General features: G+C 29.3%; 1 protein-coding gene across 5 annotated transcripts in view; it reads right to left on the bottom strand.

Annotated features, from left to right (window-relative positions):
- The window catches only part of LOC123300953 (syntaxin-binding protein 5), a 574,037-nt gene that overhangs the window by 78,504 nt on the left and 467,916 nt on the right, over positions 1 to 27,617 (bottom strand). The window lies entirely within an intron of this gene.

Here is a 27,617-nt window from a genome sequence, read left to right as displayed (position 1 = left end):
CCTCTTTTTTAATTGCAAAATGTGGTTTTACACTCTCCTAAGGGGTCGGAATTACATATAAAAAATGTAGCTTTACATCGCGTTATGTGATTTTAGCTGTTTCTTTGGTAAGATTTTACTGGCGTAATAATGAAATCTTTCGTTTTAAATTCGTCTTATAGTCGCTTCAAAATATGTTTTTAGTCAGGAGTCCTCAATAACAGCTACGATTTTGATTAATTTTTTTTCAAAGTATTTTCAGTATTATTGAAAATCAGAAATATTTAAGTTTGGGGAAATAATCTGGAGGAGGAATAGCCAATGTCGCGACTGATATATCGATGCCCAGCCTAAATCGCTAATGAGAGAAGTTAGAAATTTTGAGGAGATATTGATTTGATAAATATAAGAAAGATCTAATTTAGTGACTTTGACAATGTTGAAGTTGTCATACTTGATAAAATGCGCATCATTATAAGTAAACGATGGTTAAAGATAGAAACTTTGTAATATCCACCACTTACGATAAATGAATAATTAGACGTTAGCTTACACAAGTGAAATTTACAAAATTTAAAAAACCTTCGAAAAATTTTTCGGTAAAGTAACCCTTAACTCGCATTTGAAACGTATCTAAGAACACTCTCCATTGAATTGCCTTTTTCCATAAAATCTTTTCCAAACTGAACCGATTTGGAAGATCATCGCAAATTTTTCAGGTACAGAACCCTTAATTCGCACTTGAAAGCTGCGAACATTCTCCATTAAATTACCTTTCAAACAAAACCAAAAAAATGAAAATCGGTTCTACCGTTTAGGCGATATGATGCCACAGACAGACAGAGAGGCAGTCACACACACATAGCGGTCAAACTTATAACACCCCTTTTTATAGTTCGGGGGTTAAAAATAATTAAAAATATAGAAAAATGAAATATTTTACCGTTGTTATTGTTGAATTGTTAAACATAAAATACATATTTCTAGAATAAATACGATTGCATGTTTCTCTTGAATGGAGAATAACAATTACTCAATTATAATGACTTTCGAACGAAATTTGATAATGATTACTCTTGAATGCACTCAATTTAGTAATAATATTTCATTAATTTTAATTAGTTACTAATAATTAAAATGTATTAAAATATTAGTTATTATATAAATTAAAATGTATTGAATAATTGATTGTTAATCGAAATATATACACTGAGAATTATACGAAGTGAGATATTAAATTTTAGATTAAAAAAAATGAGATAAAAATGTAATAACAACGAAATTTGTTTTGCATTCTTATAGCAAAAATTAAATTTCTGTGGTTTAATTCGTTGTTTTTACAACTCTTCATCTGAAAAGTACCTAACTTTACTGTCCAAGAAGAGTGCAAGAGTCGCATTTGATACTTTTTGATATATTCAATGAAACGGAATTTTAATTTTTATACGGAATGCAATTTTTTATTCTTTGTAAAATCGAGCGCTTGTAACGATAATGCGAATGCGTTTCTCCTCGAATGTATGCACATTTGATAGATACGACTTTGTTTTTGTAAACAAATATTACCTAAGCAACGCTTGTTGTTTGTACTCCATTATTGCAGTGTCAAAAATAAAAAAAAAGTATTTCTTTTGATTTTTATTCCGTTTTTAGCTTCCAGCATTTTCATATGTTGGAAGATACGTTTTTGGTTCCGATATCGGGAATCAAACCCATACTGCCAGATGATAATCTTTCTACCAAGCAAATACATGATTGTATACAAAGCTTTCTATTGGAAGGGAGCATAAATCATGCGTTTTATTTAAAAAAATTGCTTATTAACTTTCAATCGTTTAGAAGTAAATGTCGAATTCCAATAATTGAAAAATAACTATTAATTAAACTTGTTGTATTATAAATCGTAAAAATAAGAGACGAAATTGCATAAATAATTTTTTTTTAAATGCAAATAACAAAATTACTCATTTAAATTTGTTACAAAATAATTTTAAATTTTCATTCATAAATTTAAAGTCATCCATATATTCAAACCATAAACTTATATGTCCATCCATAAAATTATATAAATAAAGTAGTTTATGGTTACCATAGAAACAGCCTGAAATAAAACTCATCCATGGTGCCAATAAGCTTCGATAGCAATCGGCAAATGATCAGATTCATTAGGAAGAGAGGAACAATTGCATTTAGTCGTGTTCAAAGTAGTGCGGTTACTTGAGTTGTGAAGTTAATATATTCGCATCTGCTTATACGGAAAATGAGGACTCACCTAAACCTTGTTTTTACGCATGACCCATGGACGTCTGGCCTGAAGCTATACATACTTCACGAACACTACTTTGCGTACTATACGTTAAGATCCAGGGTGGCTCTTACCATGTCGCTAAGGCATTGAAATAAAAATTTTGTGGTTTGGCAGAACACAATCTTCGTTTACGTCTTGAGCACCCGTCGTTCCAAGACTTGTTGTGCTTTATTGTACTTTGTTTAATGATTTGTGAGTTCATTCAGTATTTCGAAAAAGTAACGAATCTTCCGATATGGTTCGAGGACTCGACTTTTTCTTTCGATACAAGTTGTACAAATGTTTATCAGATAAATTTGGTTGTGACAGAGGAAACAACAGACAAGAGAGTGACCAACGCGAACAATCAAAATATAGATCAAAGCGCTACATAAAATTTTAAATCCTGCCTCTGACGTCATCAATCTCATATTATGTTTTTTGGGTTTCCTGGTCAATCTTTTTGTGTACCATCACAGTGGACCAGAATCGGTGTGACTATATTACTATTATCCCATCACCAACTTTCAATTAAAGCAGATACTATTTTAGTAATTAGTTTTATAGTAAATACAGGAAAAACATGTTGATTACATCATAATACCAGAATTATTAAAAAAAAAAAAATAGAGGATGTTTAACCATTCCTGTTCTATTTATCCGCCTCTCCGATCGATTCATATATACACATATCCTCCCCATTTCCACTCGAAACACAAAATATATGTTTTTGAAATGACAGGATATGAGAGATAGTACCTAAACGAACTGTATAGTACGATATAGTAGTACTACTGATAACGGACGAGTGACAGTAAAGAGGCCTTGTTCATTCATTTAACGTGTGTATGTATTATTATATTTTTTGATGTGCCTTTTTTGTAGGTTCATTTAAAATTCAAAACAGGATAATGTTTTGTGTTTGGGAGTGAGCGAGTCCGTTCATAATATGCTTTTTTATTTGGGGGTGAGTTTAGTACCTGGAATCAACATCAACATTTGAAGCAAAAGTTTAAATCGTGCATTTGCAATCTTATTAATGCCCTTTATAAGTGGATACATTTTTAGCACCCCTTACGGTGTTATATTTTAGATTTAAGCTGTTTTGCGTTGAGCTGTTAAAAGGCTAATTTTCATAAGAAAAACTTGGCAAACTATTATTCATTAGTTAAAAGCATGAAAAATATTTTCCTAAGAAAGAAAGCTGTAGCCAGCAGCTCTCATTTTTTCCACAAATTAAATCTCTAAATCTTTAAGCATCGATATTTCAAAAACTATGGTATATATTAAAAAGTTTTACTCTTAAATTTCGTCTATTTTTTCTATATCTTCGTCTAAGTTTTAACTTAATAAAATTCGAAACAGAGGCCTCAAGTATGATCAAACATTCACTTTTGTGGAACAACCTTAAATATTAAAAAGCTATTGATAAAAATTTATGCCCATTGTTCAAAAATTGTAATTCATGGTAAATGATTATGATATACCATGAATCACACGTATAAATCTAAGATCTCTACTACTAATTATACTTGATGATGGATGCTATTGAAGCATGTAATTTTACAGAACAGAATCATATGTGATTAAAACATTGTTCCTTTACAAGTTTCTCTTATTGATTTCTCTTTTCTAAGCGTCCAGTAACATCTGCGACTGGTTTTTTTATACTTGAGATGAATAATAATATCTTTGTTTAAACTTGTACAACGCCAAGCAATTCATGGTAACCTAATATCATTAATCATTGGTTTTGTGCGTTATGTGATTTAGGGTACATGCTAGTACTTGAATGAAACTTTATCTCTTGAACATTTCACGAAATGTTTAAAACTGAAATATGCCATAAGCAAATACCAAGAAGTAGTGATAAGTAAGTTAAATAAAAGTAATTTGTAACAGAAGAAACAATAGTCAGTTTGTCAATAAGTCAAGAGAAAAAGAATTTTTTTTTTGCACTAAAAATATTGATAGAAAATATAGTACTATTGATAGAACTTTCAAGAAATTAAGATTGACCTGAGGTAAATTTTACTCGAGGTACAATATATTACCTTAATGTATATTACGAATATTATTATTTTTGTTTTGGCTTTGTTGTTATTAAAACATTTTTCTATCTCATTTTTATGAATAAAAAATATTTAATTTAAGGATTCCGTGAAAATTTTAACTTTGTCTAACGTACCCTTCACAAATAATTTTAGTGAAAAAAGATTCTCAAACAATTCGATAAAATTTATTAAGAGCAGGGTGATGAAGTTCAATGTTATACGAGTCGGTCTTCTTTGGCCAGGGGTACTCATTTGAATGTCAATAATACAGCATAAATATATAATTTTGACGCGGTTTTTTTTTCTAGTCGTTGGTACTGTTTAGATACCGCATATCTTAACGAAGCATGAAATTTATAATTTTTCAATTTTATTCCCAACATATATAATATTAAATATAATTAATATATAATATTAAACAATTATATTGAATCGTGTGCAATTATATAGAATTAATTATAAAATGTAGGGAAATATGTAGGAAAAAATTGTGGAAATTGCATGTAATTGCATCTAATTACATAAAAACCTCCTTTGAAATTGTATATATAATTTTGATAAGTTCAGGTATGTTGCGTTGTTACACCATGCATGTATGTAATATGCAAGGTATACTAAGTTTAGTCCCAAGTTTGTAAAGCTTAAAAATATTGATGCTACCAACAAAATTTTGGTAAAATAAAATCAAAATTATAAAACTAATCTTATTCTCAGTTTAGTTTCATGAAATACAAAGCAATTTTTGCAATAAATTTAGATTAGACTAACGAATACGCGGCGAAAATGATTCCTATAGTAAAGATAAAGATATGCTTTTTGTTTTAGTTATCGAATAATCAGCAACGTATATTTAGGATCGGAAGAACTGTCAATATCATACCATGAAATGGAAAATCATACGTAGATTTGAACTTAATTTTTTCTCATTTAAAAAAAAAACTTCTTAAGAGTATCCCTCAAGAAAACTTTAAATATTCTACTAAGATGGACTGGAGGCAAAGTAAATTGTCTGAATATGTATCTATTTTTTCGTTTTTCGCATTATTATTTTAACGAATTACAAACTTTTATTTTCTTAATAAAGTTTATTTTTGTACTGAAATCGTTTAATACAACTTTTCGACGTGTCATATCGAACCTTTTTTCAATCTTCTTTCTCATCTCTGAACTAAATATAATATTTTATCTACTTTCCTAATACAAACAACTAATGCTCCACATAAGGTTTTATTTCTATTTATTTTTTTTTGTTACATTATAAAATGACAGCCAAAAGAGAGGTTAGACGAAAAAAGGTAGATGCATTATATGATATGGTGTACGGAAGCCTGAATGGCTCACTGTCAATTTATGAGAAAGTGGCGCTACCCTAGCTTATTTTTTAAATGTGTACTACTCACAAGTATAAAACCAACTTTTAAAATGCCACTAGTTCACTTTCAACAAGTGCATTTGTGGTATTATGGAAACGAATCTTTTTGAAGATGTCAGTCGGTGATGATTGTCCTTTAATAAGACACTACCAGAGCATACTGATATAGTCTCTAGATACTACCGAAACTGTCTGAAATTATTAATAATTATAATATGTCCGGATTTAATAATAATATGATAATGTCTATAATTTGTCTTATGAAGTTAGTTCAAGATTTTCTTTAGTATTATTTAAAAAATATAATACTTTAATTGTTGATGTTTTTCTTTTACATCTGCACATTTTCAATTTATAACCTTCAAAAGTATTATTAAATGTTTATTATGACGTTATAATTAGAATTTTGCGAATGACAAAATATCGACATCTTCAACAAGGTTCGTTTCCATAATACCACAAGTCACATGAGCACTTGTTGAAAGTGAACTAGTGGCTTTTTAAAAGTTTGTTTTATACTTGTGGGTAGTACACATTTAAAAATTAACCTAGTGTAGCGCCACTTTCTCATAAGTTGACAGTGAGTCATTCAGGCTTCCACAATGGTGTACTCTCTAGTTAAAATAGCCACATCAACATTTTCATATAGTGTCCTCGACACCTTTCCCCACCCTGATTCTATCACTCAAAACACATTGGTGATGATTTTATTAGTTACGTTTGCTAAAACTAAATACGGAAAATGGGTTTTTGATGAATTCCATTTTATAATTTTTTTTTTATGGACAAATTTAATTTACAGTTTTATCTTTTTAATATGTATTTCATAGTTCATTTAATAGTATGGGATGAGACACTGGTGGTGATAGATAATACATAGATATAGAGTCAGCTTTCACAGCTTAAAGGAATTATCACACAAATGGTATTAATTGGTCTATATTATAGATAGGTATATAACTCATGAATAGGGAAAACGGTGTTAGAATATTTCGATTTGTATTCGTATTTTGTCGTTTATTAACGAACGGTAAAAATGGTAGTATACAGGATAGGTCATTTTAAGCTAAAATGGCTAATAGCTTGTTTTGTAGTTAACTAATCAAAAAATAGCTTAAACAAAGTTTGGAGAGTTTGATGGGGGGCATCAAGTTCTGACATCAGATTGTTCTTCAAGTTTCTATAATAGTCAACTTAGATCCGAAACGATAAGAGATTTCAAATTAGAAAGTTGATCCTAAAAAAAAAAAGTAACAATTTTGATTCAAAATATTTTTTCGAAAAACTTTAGCTATCAAGGAAATACGACTTAAAAACATGACATTATTAATCGAAAGCAAATACACTTAAAATTTATCGATAAGTGTAGATCAAAGTCATGCACACAGGCGAATGTCCTCTTTTGCCCTTGACAATTTTTGGCTAAAGCCATTTTCCTGGTTAAAAATATTATTTGGATGAAAAAGGTAGGTTTTTTTAAGGATCATCTTTCTAATTTAGAGTGTTATTTATCCCTTCCGCTTAGGATTGAATATTAAAGAAACCCGAAGAAATAGATACAATCTCATGCCAGAACATGATGTGCACCATCAAACTTTGCAATTTTTGTTAAAGTTATTTTTTGATTGGTTTACTACAAAACGAGAAAACGAGTTATTAGCCATTATAGATTAGAACTACCCACCCTGTGTATACAGAGTGTTTCAAAATTACATGGCAATATTTTAGATGTGTGTTCTCTAACTAAAATATGCAAATCATATAAGTTCTTGTCTGAAAATTATTTATGACTGAGATGTTGAAAATGAAAAGACTGAATTATGTAGAACTTATGATTTATAATACAAACTGAACGAGTTAGCAAAATACTAATTCTAACAGAACGAGTTAGAAAATCTGTCATCATGTGACTAAGGATTATTACACGCAAGTGCTGACGATTTAAATTAAAAAGTTTTTCTTAGAGCTTACACCTTTTGTTGAAAAAATACCTAAAACTTTCTTTCTTGTTATAATTTAAAAATTATAACAAAATAAATAATTACAATTTTAATTTTTCGCTAATTACGTAAATAAACTGTTGGCTTGTTTAAATAAAATTCTAATTTTTTTAATGTTTTTTTATTTTTATTTTTTTATTTATTTTTTTTTTTTTTTTTTGGCAATATTCACAAGAATATACTTTTTATATCAATTCATCTAAATAAATTGTTGGCTTGTTTAAATAATTTCCAAAAGTTTACTTTGACAACCTAAATAAAACCTTTTGAATAGTTGCCACGAACTTTATTCTTTAACTTTCTAAAAGAACATAATGAGTTATTTTATTTATTTATATAATTCCAAAAAAATGCCAACATGCCTTTTGTAAATATAAAATAAAATTCAACATAAACGAACGTAAAAAATAATTCATTTACAAACATTGTAACAGGAAATTAAAATGTCAAGAAATTATTTAATATTTACTTGGGTAAGTAAAAAAATATTTTTTAACTGTAAATTGATTTCTATTGGGAATTTACTTGTTCACTCCACAAACAAACAAAAAATATGTGTCTCTGTACGTGGAAAATAAATATACAAACAGTGGCGTGCAATACATATAGACAGAAAGACACTGCCTACCCTACATAATTCAGACAAATAAGTATTATCTTGTTCTGATATCTATTTATCTATTATTATCTACGAGAATCTATAATTATATACGGCATACAGACGATGCAATCTCGTTCATTGAATTTGAAGTAACTTCGCATTGCGCTGCTAAATGCTCCAGGCAAAGACACGAACTATTCTTGCCGAAATGTTATGTGTACGCACTCATAGTCATACGTGTGTGTGTTCGTATAAATACAATAAAATGAAATACATATGAACGCATAAATAGACAGTGCCTTCTAACAACACGACATATTACGACATTTACCGAAGTAGCTACGTTTCTTATTTATTCAAATACACCTACAAGTTTGATTGATTGATTTCCATAATTCATATAACGATCAGTGATCTACGCACATAAAGCACTATTACTTTTTCGTCTTATTGTTTTTATACTGAGCCGAGTTGCCATTATTTATTGTTTTGGTTTTTTTTATGGTTATATTATCAGGTGTTTAAGATTTTAACGTTGATAATAGAGAAAAATGGATAATATTCACTGTCACACTTGTTCCGATGGTGAGTGTATAGAAAAAATAATCAGTTTTCAAAACTATCTTTCGATGTCAAAATACAAGTAATGGTGAAAGGTCGTTGTACACCGAATTAGCAATTAATAGACACTAAAGGTATTATTGGCTGACAAGTTGCAAACACAGCAATCGGTTGTTTTGTTTCCTTTGTATACTATTACCAACAATAAAACCGTCTAGAACGACACCGATTACAACGATGTTCATAATTTTATACGAACGCAAAAAAAAACACGGTCAATCTGAAAAACACTTAGTAGCTTCTCTTAAGTATCACACACGTGGAAAAATCCGTATACTCACACCACCATCATTTCACTGCAATTTTTTAATTCTAATTTTAAAAGTCTATAAAATCAGCTAATCTATGGCTATTTGTGGTTACGATGAACCAAAATCAACATGCTGTATTTTCGACTATACAGTAGGTTTTAAAAATTTCTGCCTACGCTGTCTAAAAACTCTGTGCATGCCACTGTAATTCAACAGTATCACAACAGTAACTGTAATTCAAACGACAGACAGAACATAAGGTTACAGAAAGCTCTTCTTCACAGAAAGCTCTTCTACTTCCTCATATAATCCTGTCGCGATGTATTTTATTTTTGTATGGTGTACATTATTTTTCAATGTTAAAATTAAATAAACTTTTCAAATGTGGAAAATAAAGAAAATCTGGTTGAGAACACAAAAATTTTTTTTTTTTGCTTTATGATAAAAATAAATACGGGAAAATCTTATAAACGAAAATTGAATTATGTTTCCTTAAAAGAGCACACGTATATCATCCACACATAGCTACGAACCCAAACATTGATTTTCATTTTCGTCTGTTTAATAACATTAAATGTAAACTAATTTTCTCTTTACTTTTCGTTTTAATATAGAGAGCTTCTCTGGAAAAAAAAAACATTAATTTTGTAAGATGTGTATGATTTAATTAATTAAAGGTGTCCTTTTTTATAAGGAACATACAATTATATTCAAAAACTGTTTAATTTTTTGGAAATATACAGGGTGGTTCCAGTTATAATAACAGGACATTGGTTGATAATGTTGAAACAATGAGAATTTCTCAATATCCTTACAGCTGAAAAATCGTCCTTATTTAGAAAATGTTGAAATTTTAGAAAAATAAATGAAAATAAACAATTAACTGAGTTCATTATTGAAATACCCTGTTAAGACAGGTTTGAATATCAGAGCTTGTATTATTTTTATAAATAAAATAAGTTTAAAAAAGATTCGAGTATGATAAAATGGTGGGGGTTTTTGAGAAAACGAATACTTATATTTCGTCACAGTTTGAAACCTCGCGGGAAAACTAAGATAGTTACAAACAAAAACTTTCGAATAAAGTTGTTTGCTTATATAAGAAACATTTTTTAAATTTAAAGTTTTTATCGTGATGACGGACAGGACAAACGGAAATTTAATAAGCAGTTTAGGAACTGCTACGCTCTGTAGTAGCAGTTTAAGTTTAGGAACAACGGTTCCAAAATTTTGTTTGTAGCATCATTTTTGGTGTAACAAACTTGGGAGTAACTTAATATACATTGATATATTTCATATACAGGGTGTTCTGTTATTGACTGCAGATCGTCGGCCTACAGAATAAGCTCATAAAGACAAAGGAAAAAGTCATTTACCAATTTTGGATTTGAGCCCTAGTTTGGGCGCTACAGGTATGGCAAAAATTGATAAATTTGTTCATTCACTGACTATGATTCGATAATCAGCAGCCAATGATAAACAGTAGATATTAGTATCTATTATTTAATAATATTAAACTAAAGAAGGGATATGAACTGATTTCAATTGGATATTATTATTTTTTAAAAACATTTTAAAAATGTACTTTATTGGTTTGGTCCAAGCCTACTTTTTTTATTTTTATTATATTTTTCCAAGAAAACATTAGATTCTTAGTAAAAAAACAAATTAAGTCATAAAAGGCGTGGTTTTAATTTAACGTAAACAAACATAAACACGCCTATGCTGACGTAATTTGTTTTTTTACCAATTGCATTTTAAGTTTTAATAATTTTTATTGTGTACGTTAAATTAAAACAACGCCTTTTATAACTTAATTTGTTTTTTTACTAAGAATCTAATGTTTTCTTGGAAAAATATAATAAAAATAAAAAAAGTAGGCTTGGACCAAACCAATCAAGTACATTTTTAAAATGTTTTTTAAAAATAATAATATCCAATTGAAATCAGTTCATATCCCTTCTTTAGTTTAATATTATTAAATAATAGATAGTAATATCTACTGTTTATCATTGGCTGCTGATTATCGAATCATAGTCAGTGAATGAACAAATTTATCAATTTTTGCCATACCTGTAGCGCCCAAACTAGGGCTCAAATCCAAAATTGGTAAATGACTTTTTCCTTTGTCTTTATGAGCTTATTCTGTAGGCCGACGATCTGCAGTCAATAACAGAACACCCTGTATAGGGTATAAAATGGAAATTATTATGAATATTGCTAAACGGGTGCTTCGAAAAATTGGAAATCTGACCCACGATGCTCCAATTTCATAAAGTTATTGTATTTACGATTCAATTCAATTCAATTTATTTATTCTTTTTTTAAAAATACATTATTGTACAGAACATGTCATTAAAAAGGGATAGGGAAAAAGAAAATAAGGGGAAGGTATGCAGCTATGGCTTGACTTTGTTAGAAACTATCCTGGCATTAACCTCGTGCAAATCTAATGGAAAACCATAGAAAACCATAGGTAGGATAGCCGGTATCTGATACTAAAACGATAAACTCGATGGTATTACAAAACGATGGTTTTTCTCGAAACGAAGTGATTGCACCAAGTATCTCGACCGCTGGTTTTCGTATAGCTTATCGCCATTAGCCCTAAATTATTAAGAATCACCATACTATCAAATTCCAAATTTTTTTTTGTCAATAATCACAATGATATTTTATTTCTACCAAAATTTCGAGAATCTTGAGACAATCGACCGATTCGAGACTTTTGAAATTTTGGTGGACACGAAATTAGTTTACTATTATTGACTGTTTTCCTTGTCTCGTTACCTAATTTCATAACGTATTAACTTGCGTTGGTTAACAAACTTTGTACATACTTAAATTTTGGGTAACTGAGCCCAGATCGACCTCTTGAGTTTTATGGAGGAATAAAAATCTTATCATTGTCGTGATACATATAGATTTTACCCCAATTTCCTAGATTAATTTTTGTATTATATAGACACGTATTATTAGTTTTTGTATTATATAATTGCGTATAGACTGCAGAGAGCAGACCATCACCAAATAAGCAACGAGTAACATACATTGTAAGAGAAATAACGATTAGCTAATTTATACTGATGAAGACTGCGTGGTAGTCGAAATACGAATTTATATAATCCAAAAACTGATCTAGGAAACTGGGTCCAAAAATTGAAATTTATGTCTAATCATTACTGAAGGTAAAGCGAAATCGATCGTAGCGTTGTCATCTTATAAGGTTTGAAATACATTATTTTTTGTTTTATTTAAAATATGACGATTTTTCAATTGTTTACATGTAATTAGTATAGTAAATGTCAATTTAAAATTATTGAGAAATAACAATGATTAAACTTGTTGCATTAGAAATTGTGAGAATTAGATATGATACTTTTTTTTAATTTGTTATAAAATACAATTTTTTTTAAATATAAGCCAAATAAACAATCCATAGATTTGTATGTCCAACCATAAAATTATATTATATAAGTTACTTGTCGTTACCATGGAAACTGAAATACAATTCATGGACAGTGCGAATAGGCGGTATTAGGCACCGCCTAAAAAATAGTAAACTATGAGTGCCTAAATTGACAATATTTAATTCGTTATTGAGTGCGCTTAAATTCCTTGACGTGTAATGGGAAATAAGCTCTTTGACGCACGAAAATAGTGTGGAAATATTATTTATCTCGCATAAGTAAAATTATAATAATTTTTTATTTTTATTTTTTCAAATTAGCAAAAAATTAAATACTGATTTCAAGCACAAAATAAATAAAAAAATTAAACTATTTTATTTGTAGCGTGTTGAATAGTAAATCTAATTATATAGCAAAAAATAAAATGAAAATTGAGAGCACATTTTACATAGAAAATGAAGTAAAAAAACAAAACATTATATATTATACTATTTAGTGAATTCTCTTTAATATAAGTCTGGGGTAAAATGTAGTATTTAACACTCATTTTAGATTGACTGCAAATGAAAGACCGTTACTTCTTTTTTTTCTACGAAAATTATTATAGCTAGAGAATTCTCTCTCAAGAAACCTGGAAAATTTTTAATTGCTTAGCTTGCTAAAAATTGATCAATGCTTATTTAAATTCGAAGATCATTTTGTCCGAAACTCAAAAGAACAATTTTTTTCGGACATTTTAAAAATTGTAATATTCAAAGTATCGAACGACAAACACTAAAATTTGTTGGGTGTTGGTACAAAGTAATTTTTATATTATTAAGATCAATCAATCCCCCACACGAAAAGTAAATTTTTATTCTGAATTGGACGATATAGTCTAAGAAACGGTATAATGTCGATCTTCACCCATCTGATAATCAGATGAAACATATTTTGTATGAAACTTGACTATTTTTAATTCAATTAAAAATTATACCATTATTTTCTTAGTTAAATTATTTTTATTTTGGTATCAATTTCGATTGGTTAATAGATCGATGTAGTTACTTATATTGACTTACCTTATCATATGGTATGAACAGATCTACATCGATCTGTTAACCAATCGAAATTGGTATCAGAAGAAAGATAATTTATTGTTAGTATACCATGATATATTTTATATATACATCGAATAAAAGTATTGAATTATATTTCGTAAGTTAAAATGAATTATCGAAGTCGATTATCGGATAGTAGAAATTTTGTTTGGGGGGAGTCCTAACAATTAATGTAAGTGGCATCCAGGTTAGAGCACCGAATCGTTTTATGAACCAGTGACTAATATTTTCATTTGAATAAGTCCATCAATGAACATTTATCAATTTTAAGCTTGTTCCACAATTATAAATTTTCCTACGCCGGCTATGCAAATACACGATTTTGATAATAAACAGCCTTTTAAATTCCCATCCATTCTAAAATAACTGTCAAATACTCCGCCTGGCGCCATACCAAATGGAAAAACATAACATATATTATACCATTTAGTGAATTGTGTGTAATATGTATAAGTATATGTTTATTATGTGAAACAGAACGCGTGTTGGAAATTTCCAGAATAATAAAATCATATACACACACATATGAGTACAAACTAGCTGTATGTACGCGTATGTATGTGTGTATATGTGTATTATCAATGTCGACACTTCTAACAGACGCCTGCCGTCTTGTTTATCTAAATTCCGTACCGTACAATAATAAAAGAAAATACTAGACTGGTCTAGACAATCATACAAGAAGTATTTGATATCGCTATATAGTATATAGAGCTATTAGAACGTTGTTAATTCGCTTCATCACCATACTTCTATTTTATGGTTATTTAGTATAACATATACACGGCTATAACATAACTTAAAAGGAAAAAATTCGAAAAAAAAGTTTCTAGATAGGTTTTTTTCGTCATTAAGTTTGCTACTGGGATCCTCTAATAAGTGAAAACCGTTCACAGTAACGTCCTGTACCCTAATTCTCTTTTTTACTGTCGGTCGAAATGTGGCCTTCGCCCAAAAAAAATTATTTTAGATACAAAGGAAAAATCATAAACGTGAGAAAGTGCTTCGAGTAAAGAAAATCCAAAAAAAAAAAAAACAAATGGAATCTACGTCTGAAGGCTAGTGAAATAAGTAAAAAATTTTGTGAATATCAATATTGCAACCGATTTGTAGAAATAAATATAAAGTTCTTTTTGTATTTTACTGGAGTAAATCTAAGCAAAAAAAGGCTGTTATATGGATTAAAAGTTCGAGCAATGAAACTTTGGGGTTTTTCTTTTCACATCAAAATAAGTATTTTTTGAAATTTTTTACTTTCCCGGAGTGGTGCAACATGTTTAAAAAACAAAATGGCGTCAAAAATGAAATATTTTTCAGAAATTTTATCATTTTTATTTTATATTCGCAAAAGGAGACATCGGTGCATCTCCAAATTTGGTAGGTTTGTAGTCAATGTTAAGAACTACTCCTCATATTTTTTTGGTGGGGTTTCGTCCCTTCCCCTCCCAGATATATGTATATGTATACATACATATGGTAAAACAGTTCATTTGACTGTAACTTGAAAAATATTCGATTGATTTTAATGAAACTTATATCAATAGTAGGTTTTATTACTTACAACTTTCGGTTAAAATTTTAGCGAAATCCGTTAAATAGTTCGGCCGAAATTTCCAATTTTGGGAATTGTTTAAAATGGCTGCCATTTTATGCCATTTTGTCCTACGAGGTTAAATTTTTTTTTTAAATTGTAGCATTTTTTATTATCTTTCGATTTTATAATAAGTGACATAAGTGACTTACCCGTAAAATGACTCCTTGATCCATATTTTTGCGAAAAACGGAAAATTTAACACTTTCTGGAAATAATTGTTTGGGGGGGGGGTTTTTTGCTTTGGCATGAGAAAACTATTTTTAAAAGAGGTCTATATGGTTTAAAGCAAAATTTTTAAGTTTTAACCCCCGCACTGTAAGGGGGAAGGGGTGTATGAAATAAATGTATCTTAAAAGATTTTAAAAAGAGGTCAAAATAGTTTAAAATGCTAAAGTAACCCAAAATTTTAGCTGTTTATATTAATATAGCACTTTTTACAACATCCACCCCTTCCGCTCCCCCTTTCATATTTTTTGCAAATTCAAAATTTTTAAGATGTATAAAGGGGCTTTGGGGGTCGCTGATGGGGGTCGCTGTATGTATACATATACATATATCTGGGAGGGGAAGGGACGAAACCCCACCAAAAAAATATGAGGAGTAGTTCTTAACATTGACTACAAACCTACCAAATTTGGATATGCACCGATGTCTCCTTTTGCGAATATAAAATAAAAATGATAAAATTTCTGAAAAAAATTTCATTTTTGACGCCATTTTGTTTTTTAAACATGTTGCACCACTCCGGGAAAGTAAAAAATTTCAAAAAATACTTATTTTGATGTGAAAAGAAAAACCCCAAAGTTTCATTGCTCGAACTTTTAATCCATACACAAGGCGTAATTTCACTCTACTATTTCTTTTTTTAACAAAATTCAAGTTGGTAATTGAAACAGTAATAACACGCTGTTGGATGCTGCCCTTAAACCTATCGGAGGTTACCGAGAAAAGAAAGAATTAAACAAAATTTAGCTGTTACTATCGGCTACTTGAATTTGATATTTTACCCCAGGAGTGATCGATAAGGAGTCTAGGGGGTAAATTTCCGTAAACTTGACATAAAATTTGTAATCAGTGACTCTTAAAACCACTGCGATTAAATTTTGGAGTGAATTAGTTAAATTTTCAAATTTAGGTCGCATTTCATATTTTTGTGCAGGAGGTGCTAGATAAGAAGTGAAGTGGGTGAATTTCTGTAAACTTGACATAAAATTTGGAATCAGCGACCCCAAGAATCTCTGCGAATAAATCTTAGAGTGAATTCCTTAAATCTTCGAATTTAGTTGTATTTTTGGCCTTCGGCTGCACTGTGCCAGTCCGTTAAACTATTAATTTTGAAAGCACTATTCTCTGGCCAAATTCTTCATTTGGAAAATAAAGAACTGCTGAAAATAAACATATAAAAGAATAACGATGGCTCAACAATCATAAAAATTAATCAAATATTCAAACCTTTGCCGATGTCGAGAATTTTTAAATCGAATCATTGGAAGACATATCTTCCAATATATCAATTTTTGATTACTTACCTGAAAAGAAAAGAAAAAATTATTAAAATTACTTTAATAGGAAAAATGCAATTATGAAAATGGTTGAGTAGAAGCAATTGTAATCAATCGAGAAAAAATTATAACACCTTCACTATTTGGGTATTTAAGGTTTCAAAACATTTCACAGCATTTTGCGTTCGTATGTCGAAACCGTAACTTCAAATAAATGTCAGTTGAACGTACGCCATTCGCATATACAATTTACTGAGACTTTCTCTGAAGCTATACAAGAAAAATGTTGGGAATTGGTCGATTCAAATTGTTGGTGTATTAAAAAAAAATTTTTTTTTTAATTTACATGTTTCAAAATTAAATTTTGCATACAAAATTTTTAGCCCGAAAAAAGTTTTTAAATGAACAAAACAAAAAAAAAAAAAAAGAACTGAACTATTAATTTCATCCAAGAAAAACTTTGTTTATAATTATATTTGGTCTTTTGTTTATTATCTTTGATTTTGAATAGGGCAATTTTTTGCATGTTACTTGTAAATAAACCTACACGTTAAGAAATGCATGCTATATTATTACAATGCTGGTAGGGTATAGACACAGAAACATATACGATCTATATTAGCATAAGTAATATTACAGTATTGAATGAGGCTATCCATCAGAAGTATTGTGGGTGTCTCCAACCAGTATGAGCCTGACGTCCTGTATTGACAAATCCGCTATAACTATTGCTAATATTAGTATTCCTTCAATACGATATACAGTTTGGCATTCACATCGATACTGACATAGTGAGTGATATCCATAAAAATTTTCTTACCGTCTACATACAAAAATATTCTTTAGTAATTTTTTGGAAATATTTTTCGAAAAGTCGACAAAATTAATACGTGACCATTGTAATTCATGTAAGATTCATTCTTGCATGTCTTAACAAAAAATTTTATTGTAACAAACGCTCATATACACATACATCGGATGTAGTAAATAAGAGTATATTGTTAGTAAAAAGCTTTCAAACAGTTGTAGTAATTCCCGCCCGCTGTTGTGCTCTGAAGTATGCAGTGGTATAAAAAAAAAAAAAACAACAAAATAATTGTAAAATACCAGAAATACAACCGAATAAAATCTATACATACAGACGAGAGCATAAGTTGACATACAGTGCTTGACAATCCCATTTTATTATCATTTTAAAAGAACGTATTATTGTAATCGTGATGATGTATAATATATAATCATGATAACTAACTTGAGTTATTTTACCGAGGCCAACCTCGAAAAAACAAAGACACAGTTAAAATTAACTGGTTTGATTTTTTCATTCAGCTATATATAACTGGGACACAACCGTGGGGCATAGTTTGTAAAATGATTAATACCTACCTACTTGAAACTTTGTGAGTGACTTCTTTTTGGCGAGTCTATCAAACTTTTACTTACTTTTACGTACTCTCTACGACTTTTTTCCAAACTTAACAAAATGAAGGCGAATATAAACTTCTCAAATGAAGAGCTAACGTTATCTTTAAGCTATCGGTCTGAAAAAACGCAGCAGCGAGTTTGTCGGATACTATGACCACATGATAATATGAACAACTTTTAAACAATAAAATATTTTGTCCGACAGAAATACTGAACCGATGAGCTTATCTGCGACCTCGAACACGCCGTACTTAGGTATTTTTGCCTTTCAATACACAAAAAAAAAAATCATTTTTGCTGAATTGTTCAGTAATTATTAAGGTTATTCAGAGGTCATAGTGTCCGACAAATTCCTTGCTGAGTTTATCAGACCGATAGCTTAAATATGAAGTTATCGTGCTCATTTGAGAACGCTGTACTTTCGAACAAAGTCGTACGGAGGAGTTGGAAGACTCGCTAAAAGGAAGCCTCTCACGAAGTTTCGAATGTGTATAAATCATTTTACAAAGCACTCTTTCTGTCCCACGGTCTAAACTTATATTTATTAAAAATATAAATTCGAATCAATTAAATTGTACTATAAGGATCGAAATAACGCTTTGAAGTTCCCCTTGAAATTACTCATGTATAATCATCATTTTTCCATTTTTCATCCAAGTAATAGGGTATTCTACTATATTTGAAAAAGTACTTCAAAATGTTGGTTTTGCAAATGAAAAGCCACCAAAAATTTATTTCGAAAAATACATACGCTTTCTTACCAAAAACTTAAATTAAATTTTAAACCTTTTTTAAACTGTCAAAAACGCGGGCATTTAATTTGGTGACGTAATATCGGTATCATTATACGAAATAACACAGGTAAGTTTGACAGATTTATTCATAGACAACTAATTATAAGAAATATAAATATTTATTATCTATGGATATATTATACCCAGCTGTCTACACTGAACTAACTGATGGTCTATGGTTCATACCGATATGACATCACATCAGGACTTGCCCGCGTTTTAGGTCACGTGATATACAATTTAAAAATTACGATTTTTAATTTTAATATTATAAAAGAAAAATGTGCCTTTATGACTCGAAATCAGAATATTTAAATATATTTTTACATAAATTTTAACTTTTTTGAAATTTCATAATTTATTTTCACAACCGAAAGTACCCTATTGATTATAATAATTAAAAAATTGAATCAAATAGCTATTATAATTGTATCACCCCTTATTCACCACTTTGTACCTGTACTGTAATATAATAATGTATGTAATATGTAATATGTTTTACTAAACAATAACAATAATGGAAACATTGTTGGATGTAATAATTATAAATCTAATTTTATGGCGCCATCATCCAATGTCCAATCCTCATTCGCCAGTACATTTTGTATATTGGATAATATATTTTATGATATTATAGTTTTATTGGGTATAGATTTCATTTTGAGTTATTTATTCTTTCGAATTTTTTCAGTTCATATAAGAAATTCGAAAGTAGGTTATAGAGGCTAGAAAAAGATTTAAAAATCATTTTAAACAGGTTGGAACTCAATGACAAGCCTACGTTAATTTAGTTTTGAAAAAAAGTTTTTTAATTAATGTCTCTTTATTTTTAGTTAATTTTTTTTATACCATGTATATATGAAATATATCAAGGTATACTGAGTATAGTCCCAAGTTGGTAACGCTTAAAAATATTGCTGCAACGAACAAAATTTTGGTAATATATGACTGTGTACCCGTGAGGGCGCAAATTACAGGTATTGTATATATTTTAAATTTAAACGTTATGTATATTATGTACATGTTTGTTTATTTATATCATATACCATATCCACTGAGGAAATGAGAAGAAAGATTACTTGTATGTACGAGTGGCTATCTTTCTTTACTTCAATCAACACTGTCTATACATGGTATTTCAACAATTAATTCAATAAATTGTTTGTTTTCACTCGTTTTTCATAATTAAAGGGACGCGCTAATTTATGAAAGAGACTATATACTAAACTATAGGAAACAGAGCCTTTGATCAAGGAAAAAACTCCGCGTAGATTGATTTTTTTGGAGGCTGGAGGAAAATGTCTGCCTGAGTGTCCTCAACAAAATCATATACATTCGAACTTGTGTATTTTCGATTTACGCCCATACGGTAGCGAAGAAGTTCCCTACTCCAGGTCACCATATTATCTTTATTTAAAATCTAAAAAAAGTATTGGATAATATGTAAGTATTCTCAGAATAGCAAGTAATATTGCGCAAAGAAGCGATGAAATAAGTTCGTGAAAATCTAATTAACACAAAAATGCCATTAATGGATTAATATTTAATAAGCAGTGAGAACAAACATTACAGACCATAAAAAACCACAGTTAGAATGGAATCACCAATATCGTCTTAGAATTTTAGGTTGTATTCTACTGTACTCTAAGAATTCAATTATTGTCGGACACATTGTATATTCTGACCAAAACAATTTATTTAATTTGAGTTTACCTAATTTATTAAAGTATTATTTATTTATTTTGTTAATAATGTTGTTTATTGAAATTAAAAATAAATATTTATTTTAATTGATTTAATATTAATATAAAAAACCGTTTATTTTTTAAAAACACTTAATAATAAATTTTTTGTTTGTTATTTATAAACCTAACTGCAAACGGTTTTTCATTGAAAAGGATAGAACTTTAAACTTGTGTACGAGATGTACAGAGTTTCTCCGTAAGATGTTAATACGTAAACTGTTATGAACTTAAATGGGAAAGACACATTGGGGAAAACGGGTTTTCTAAGGAATTTGTCAGAATTATCATAAAATTTACGCTCCCGGTTTGAGTTTCGATTATCCAGACCAAAGTATTGGAAAAATCATTATGAGGCAGTTTGAGCTACTTAATACGTACAACATGATTTTCATTACCTCATATTTTCAATACTTACGAATCGACTTTGTATCGTTTAGTAAGAAATTTAAAAAGAAACGATTCCGTAAATAATCAAACAATAAGTGAACGTCGTCGAAACGTGTTTGATCGGGTGGCCCTAAAAGTATGCACAAACAATGCATACGATGATTTCGAACTGAATCTTTGCTGTCGAGTTTTCGAAAAATTTTTAACCTCCGAACTTAAAAAAAAAAGGTGCTATGTGTTTGACCGCTATGTGTGTGTGTCGCCTAAACGGAAAAATAGATTTTGATTTTTTTTGTTTTGTTTGAAAAGTAATAAAGCAGTGTTCTTAGATATGTTTCAATTGCGAGTTTAGGATTCCGTACCCGGAAAATTTGGCGGGGGCTTTTAAATTTTGTAAATTTCATGAAAGGTGCGGTTTATAACTGGTATCATGTTACAAAATAAAATACGTAATTAAAAAAATGACAAACCTGACTGAGTTAAATAAAATTTTAAAAGAAAAAAAAACTCCAGTAGTTTACATAGCGACGTTCGAAGCCCATTATTAAGAAGATTGTGTCGGTCTAAATATTGATGGGCCCGACTATTGCTATCTGTTAAGTCGCTATCTTAACTAGTGAACTTATTTCCTTCTTTTCAGCTCTTATTTAAAGCAATCGGGTTTTTTAATTTTTAATTATTTATTTTATTTTAGACTTCTTAGTGTCCTACCAATAAAACAACACTATTGTTATACTATATTAAAACTTTTTAATTCAATTCCTTATTAAAAAACATATAATTAATGTTTTTAATTTCCTTTATTTTGATATCCTACTCGACTGGATTTATTGGTTAATTTTTTTTTATTAACGTATTACAATTTCGCTCAAAAAATCCGGCATTTTGTTTTTTTCTTCAAAGACTTGCCTAAGGACAATTGGATTTATAAGACGAAGATAACGATACCTTAATTTCGGAAATCCACCCGTTTGGAAAAAAAGAGGTGATAAAGACATTTACAAACATACAAGATACGCGCGAAAAATATATCCACTCCTTGACATTCAGGTAAAAATTATCTCTGGTATCTCTTACAAAGTTGTATAAGTTTAAGGTTCTACTACTTTTAATGGAATACCCTTTTTTTTATAATTGTATTATTTAATGATGAAATTTATTCTATTTGAACCAATAAATAAAGTTTTTATTTTATATCATTCATTTAATATGTACATATCTCTTTCCTATAATCTAAATAATATCATGCAAAACCGTTAACGTTTTTTTATTATTGCTATAATATGTTTATTTTTTCAATTATATATTGATTTTTATATAAAATAAAATAAAATTTATGTATATACATTGTAGGTAGGTATAAATGTTATTTTTAATTAATTTAATTATGTTTTTATATCGAGAGTTATGTGATTGGTTCAAAATTTTATGAAATGTATTTCCCGGTGTCAATAATTTTAATAAATATCAACTGCAGGAATATCGATGACTTTTTTTTTTAATTTGTTAACCCGTTATCACTCGCGTTGTGAGTAATTTGCTCAAGCTCGATTTAAAACATAAATAACTTTTATTTTTCAAATTGTTTATGTAGTTGAAGCTTTTTCTGTCTTCATAATTATAATTTTATCTATTTTCGAATTATGATATATTAGTAGGTATATTTATATTATAATTATTTTATTTATTTATTTTTATTATATATTATATTTGCTCGCCCCCTCATATACTTAGGGCTAATATTTGGTGGAGGTACTAAGAAAGATCCAAAGAACTCCCATATCTTAATCTGACGCGCTCAAGTTACTACACAAATCCCCTCTTGGGCTTCCCTATTATGAATTTTCAGATTTTTTCAACCTACCCACAGTTTTTTTTAAATATATCCTTTTTCAAGTCTTTCAGAAATTGTGAGAATTTATCGAATCAAGAGACAAAACTTCCAAAATTTTCGAGCCTGTTCATTTGCTTTTGTTAATATAAGTCGTACTCAGTAAATTAAAAAAAACTTGTGATTGAAATATGGCGCAATTAGTTAAAATGAATTTAATAATTTAGATTTTTTTCACTCTCAAACAACATTCAATTACGTAATCAAACTATTTTTAATTAGGTAGTGCATTAAAAAATCAATTGATTATATAAAATTATGCCGAGGTTATGATTTAAAAAGTAAAGGAACTTTTAAAGTTTAGAACATATTCTCATCTTGCTTGTTCGTTCCTTTTTTATGATTAACATCATCAAAAACTTTTCTTTATTTTATTGTATTTATCTTACAAAATTGGTTAATAAAACCTTTTGAAAATTTAAACAAAGTTTTTAACTCGCATATCAATGTCTTTAGAAAAAAGGATACCTTATGTTGAAAGATAAGTTAAAATTTTTTTATTTTAAGCTGCAAATTAATTTCTATTTGAAATAATTTTTATGAAGTATATAAAAAAAGAAAGCATATTAATCTATTTCTGTGTATTTTTTCTTACTTCCTTGTACAGAGAAAATATTTGCTTTCATGGAAAAAATATGGTAATATCCATTTGGAGTATGCTTGAATTATTTTTGACTCATAAAAGCGTGACATCGGTGTACAAACGAACGAAAGTTGATAATCATGTATCTCGAAAAATCACAAGCCATCGAATACTGAAATTTTAGATTTAAAACTGTTGTAATATCTAGTACCCCCACCCGTTTTTGTACTTCTTCATAACGATATCGATTTTCGATTTTGAGATTCATTAATTTTAGAATGTGAAGCTTTTGTATATAGAACTATTATAACATTAAAAGCTTGGTACCTTCTCTTTTATTGCTTGGTTAAGCCAAAGAACATGAAATTTTATACCGACGGATCTTAGTTAGAAACGAAGGTAGGTTGAAGGATTTGCGATGAAAATATAGATTAACGGCGGTCAAATCACTAGCATTTCAGCAGTACGAGCAATTCAGCGTACATCAAGCGGGCGTGATGGGTGTCTACGAGGTTTGTGAATGATAAAACTGAACACTCTCGTGTGCAGCGACATTACTATCTTCACGGACAACCAAGCAGCGCTAAAACCCTTCAGCTCGGTCTACCTAACCTCAAAGGTATCACAGGACTACCGAAAGTCTTTAAATGAGCTGGCGCAACAAACAAATGTAAACCTAGTGTGCGTACCGGGCCACAGGGACCTGTTATGCTTGCTAGAAATGGTACAATGTTGCCGGGTAAGTTAAACTAAACCATTTTTCCAGGTGAGTAGATATGTAATAAAAATAAAAAACCAAAACAGAAATTAATTTAAAAAACTGAATTAAATATAATTTATATTTGAATATAGTGGGTATTTAAAATCCATTCAACTGAGAAGTCAAATATATAAGGAATAAAAATCCTTAGAATTGAATAAATATCAAATAAATATACATACATCTATCCATAATACCATTTGCGAAGCAATTTGTAAGTCACTTAATAACAAAAAGTGATTATCTATAAATTTCATATACTTAAAAAATCGTGTCTAACGCTCGGATCAACACTTCTTCTAAAGAAGATGGACAAATACTAAATAAATACTTTTTGAGATATTTGATCATTTCAAATTGCAATAAAGATACTATTTTGATTATCTATCAATCCATTTTCATTCGTTTATAATCAAACAAGGACGTCATGTGGTATCCTTAGCAGATTTTTTTTTTTTTTTTTTTTTTTTTTTTTTAAAAGTTAAAAAAAAAACATTAAATCGCAACATAAGGAAATGGGTAGAGAGAAACAACGCAAATAATTAAATTTTATAGAGAGAAAATAAATTAAAACAGTTTTTAATAAATTCCAATTTATAAAGAAATAATTTAAAACAAGAATACACCTTGTCTGTAGGTGTCTTTGTTACCCGGGAGGAGTGGTCACCAGAGGCGTAGCCGCGTATTCTGAGGGAATCCATTGCTCCGAAAGATATGCATAGTGAAAACTTTGAAGCTAGGACTAATAATGATGGCCTGATTAAGAAAATTATTGAAATCCTTTTTGAATTTAGATTTATTATCTGCAACTTATATTAATATTTAATACCTGGTGACAAAAATTATCGAGCAATTCGAATGTTCGTTGGGTTTACCTCCATCCGCTTTTGCTTTTTTCGCCACACGAACATGATTGAAGTAGGCGCGTATACTTATTCTTGTACCAATAAAATATTTCTTGAGTCAACATGTCATATTTGATTGTCTCAAAATTATAGTATAAAAATTATAGTCAAAGTATTGTAGGTAAATTTTTGTTAAACCAAGAAAATTTTTTATTGTGGGTACCAAACATTATGGTACATTTAATAAGCTTTTTTCACTGTATTATAAACAAAATGAAACCTGTCATTTTTTATTTTAAATTTTTGAATCAATTCAACAGCTTTTTAATAGTGGTATAGTCTCGATAATCGGAACATTCAATAATCAGAAACGTACTGTAATCGGAATACTTTTCGTACGCCAGCACTTTCGACACTGTTCTCTACCAATACCAATAATCGGAACACTCCTAGTTTTATTGAATTTCAATTATCGAAACTCTACTGTATACTGTTTTAAAATAATTTTGTGTACGCCTCTGAAGACATCGTAAAAAAAGTTTTTAAAAATTAACACATTTGTCCAATCTGACAATTGTAGCATGTGATTGGTTTTTGTAACTTTTTTTTTTCAGTCTAGGGGGTAAATTAAATATTAAACACCCAGTATTTTTAATACGATTAAAATTAATTTTATATTCAAAGTACGTCGCCGTCGGTCTGTACCGAGTTAGCCTAGGAATGTTTTATAAATGTGTACTAACTGGGGGAGTCGAATAAAAAAAAATAAATAAATGAGTATAAAATCACCTTTCAAATGGCAATACGTTAACATAGAATTTAAAAATCGTTATCAATGTAATATAATAAAATTTTCTTTTGCAAGGAAGGCAGTGAATTGTGATTGTCCAATAGTATCAAAATTGGTATCCAATTTCTATACATAAAAATAAATATTGCTAATCAAAAATCGAAAATCAGTAACTCCAGTTGTTTAAATGCAATATCTGCAAGCTTAAAAAGTTCTGCTTTGATTGACCTCAAATTTTAACAAGATATGCAACCCGCTTCAAGGATTCTTTTTATCGATTCTTAACCTTCGGGGGTGGAAAAGTGAGAAGTGAAAGTGAGGGTGAACAATCGAATATTTTCAAATTTACCCAGGTCTGGCGTCAAATAAAAGAGCATGATGTTAAACACTGTAAGTTACATCAGTTCAGCCGTTTAAATGTAGTGAACACTTATTGGGGGGTTATTCAAATTTCATGAAATTTATTAGATACTTTTCATCTATTTCTGTGCAGACATGATGTCCCACAGCGAAGCTTTGTACGCTTCAGAAACTCAAAAAGTTCTGTTGCGATTAAGCTCAAATTTTGACACGATACACAACGTCCTTCAAACATTGTTTTTTGTTGAATATTTTCAAAAATACCCAAAAAGAATATCAAATAAATGAGCATGGCGTTTAAAAGCTGTGGACTCTTTTATAAGGGCCTATCAAATTATATAAAATTTATATTATATTTCTTCGCGTCAGCAATCACGCCTTGTCCATCTTCCATCTGCTGAAAGCGAGGGGAACTTCTGGCAAGGTAGGGCTAGTTTGAAATAAAATTTGAACTATGCCTCAAATTAAGGAGAAATTGATTTGTTAAAATTGGTTTAAGATGCGATGTGATATATTAAAACTAATCTGTTTGAATTTTTATGACGTCACCGCGTACAAAAAATAGGTTTAAGAACCACGTAGTTATATTTGAAGCACTATGCATAAATAATCATAAAATTTGGAAAATCTGGCACAAATTTATTATAGACAAATAAATTTTGCTCCTCCTTAAAGAAATATACTTATTAATTCGAGAAGTCTTTAAATATTGAACACAAAGTTAGATTTAAGACTTTTATCTGAATTTGTATGATGTTCGGTATTTTAAAAGTACAATACAGTAAACAATAATTGTAAGATGACTTCGTGTCGTGAATTGCAAACGGAGAATTACGCGATCAGCTCGTAACTATCAAACAAGAATGATATTTAAATTTCTTGAAATATTCAATTGAATCATCCATCCTCTCAGGCGGATAAGAAAAGATAATATGATAATATAATAAGGTCTTTCAACTCTTATTATGGAAAACTGCAGAGAAAATGTAAAGATACTACATGTTATAATGTTAGGAGAAATTACATTCCGTTAATAATACATGGTAGTATTATTAATTCTGTATATTCAATGATAGTAAATATCGGACTATGTAGAACGTGTTTCTATAAAGATTAGCAATTGAAATGTTAAAATTGTAAAAGTGTATTTATAAAAAGAATGAAAAATAACATCGTTCAATTACCAAACACGATTCTTTTTGCAGAATGCACAAATTACCAGTGACCGTTGGAAAGATTATTGAACTATTTTCGTTGAGTTTATCA

This window comes from Chrysoperla carnea, chromosome 5 (assembly GCF_905475395.1).
Source record: "Chrysoperla carnea chromosome 5, inChrCarn1.1, whole genome shotgun sequence".
Taxonomy (NCBI): domain Eukaryota; kingdom Metazoa; phylum Arthropoda; class Insecta; order Neuroptera; family Chrysopidae; genus Chrysoperla; species Chrysoperla carnea.
This window is presented reverse-complemented; position numbering and strand designations above follow the sequence as displayed.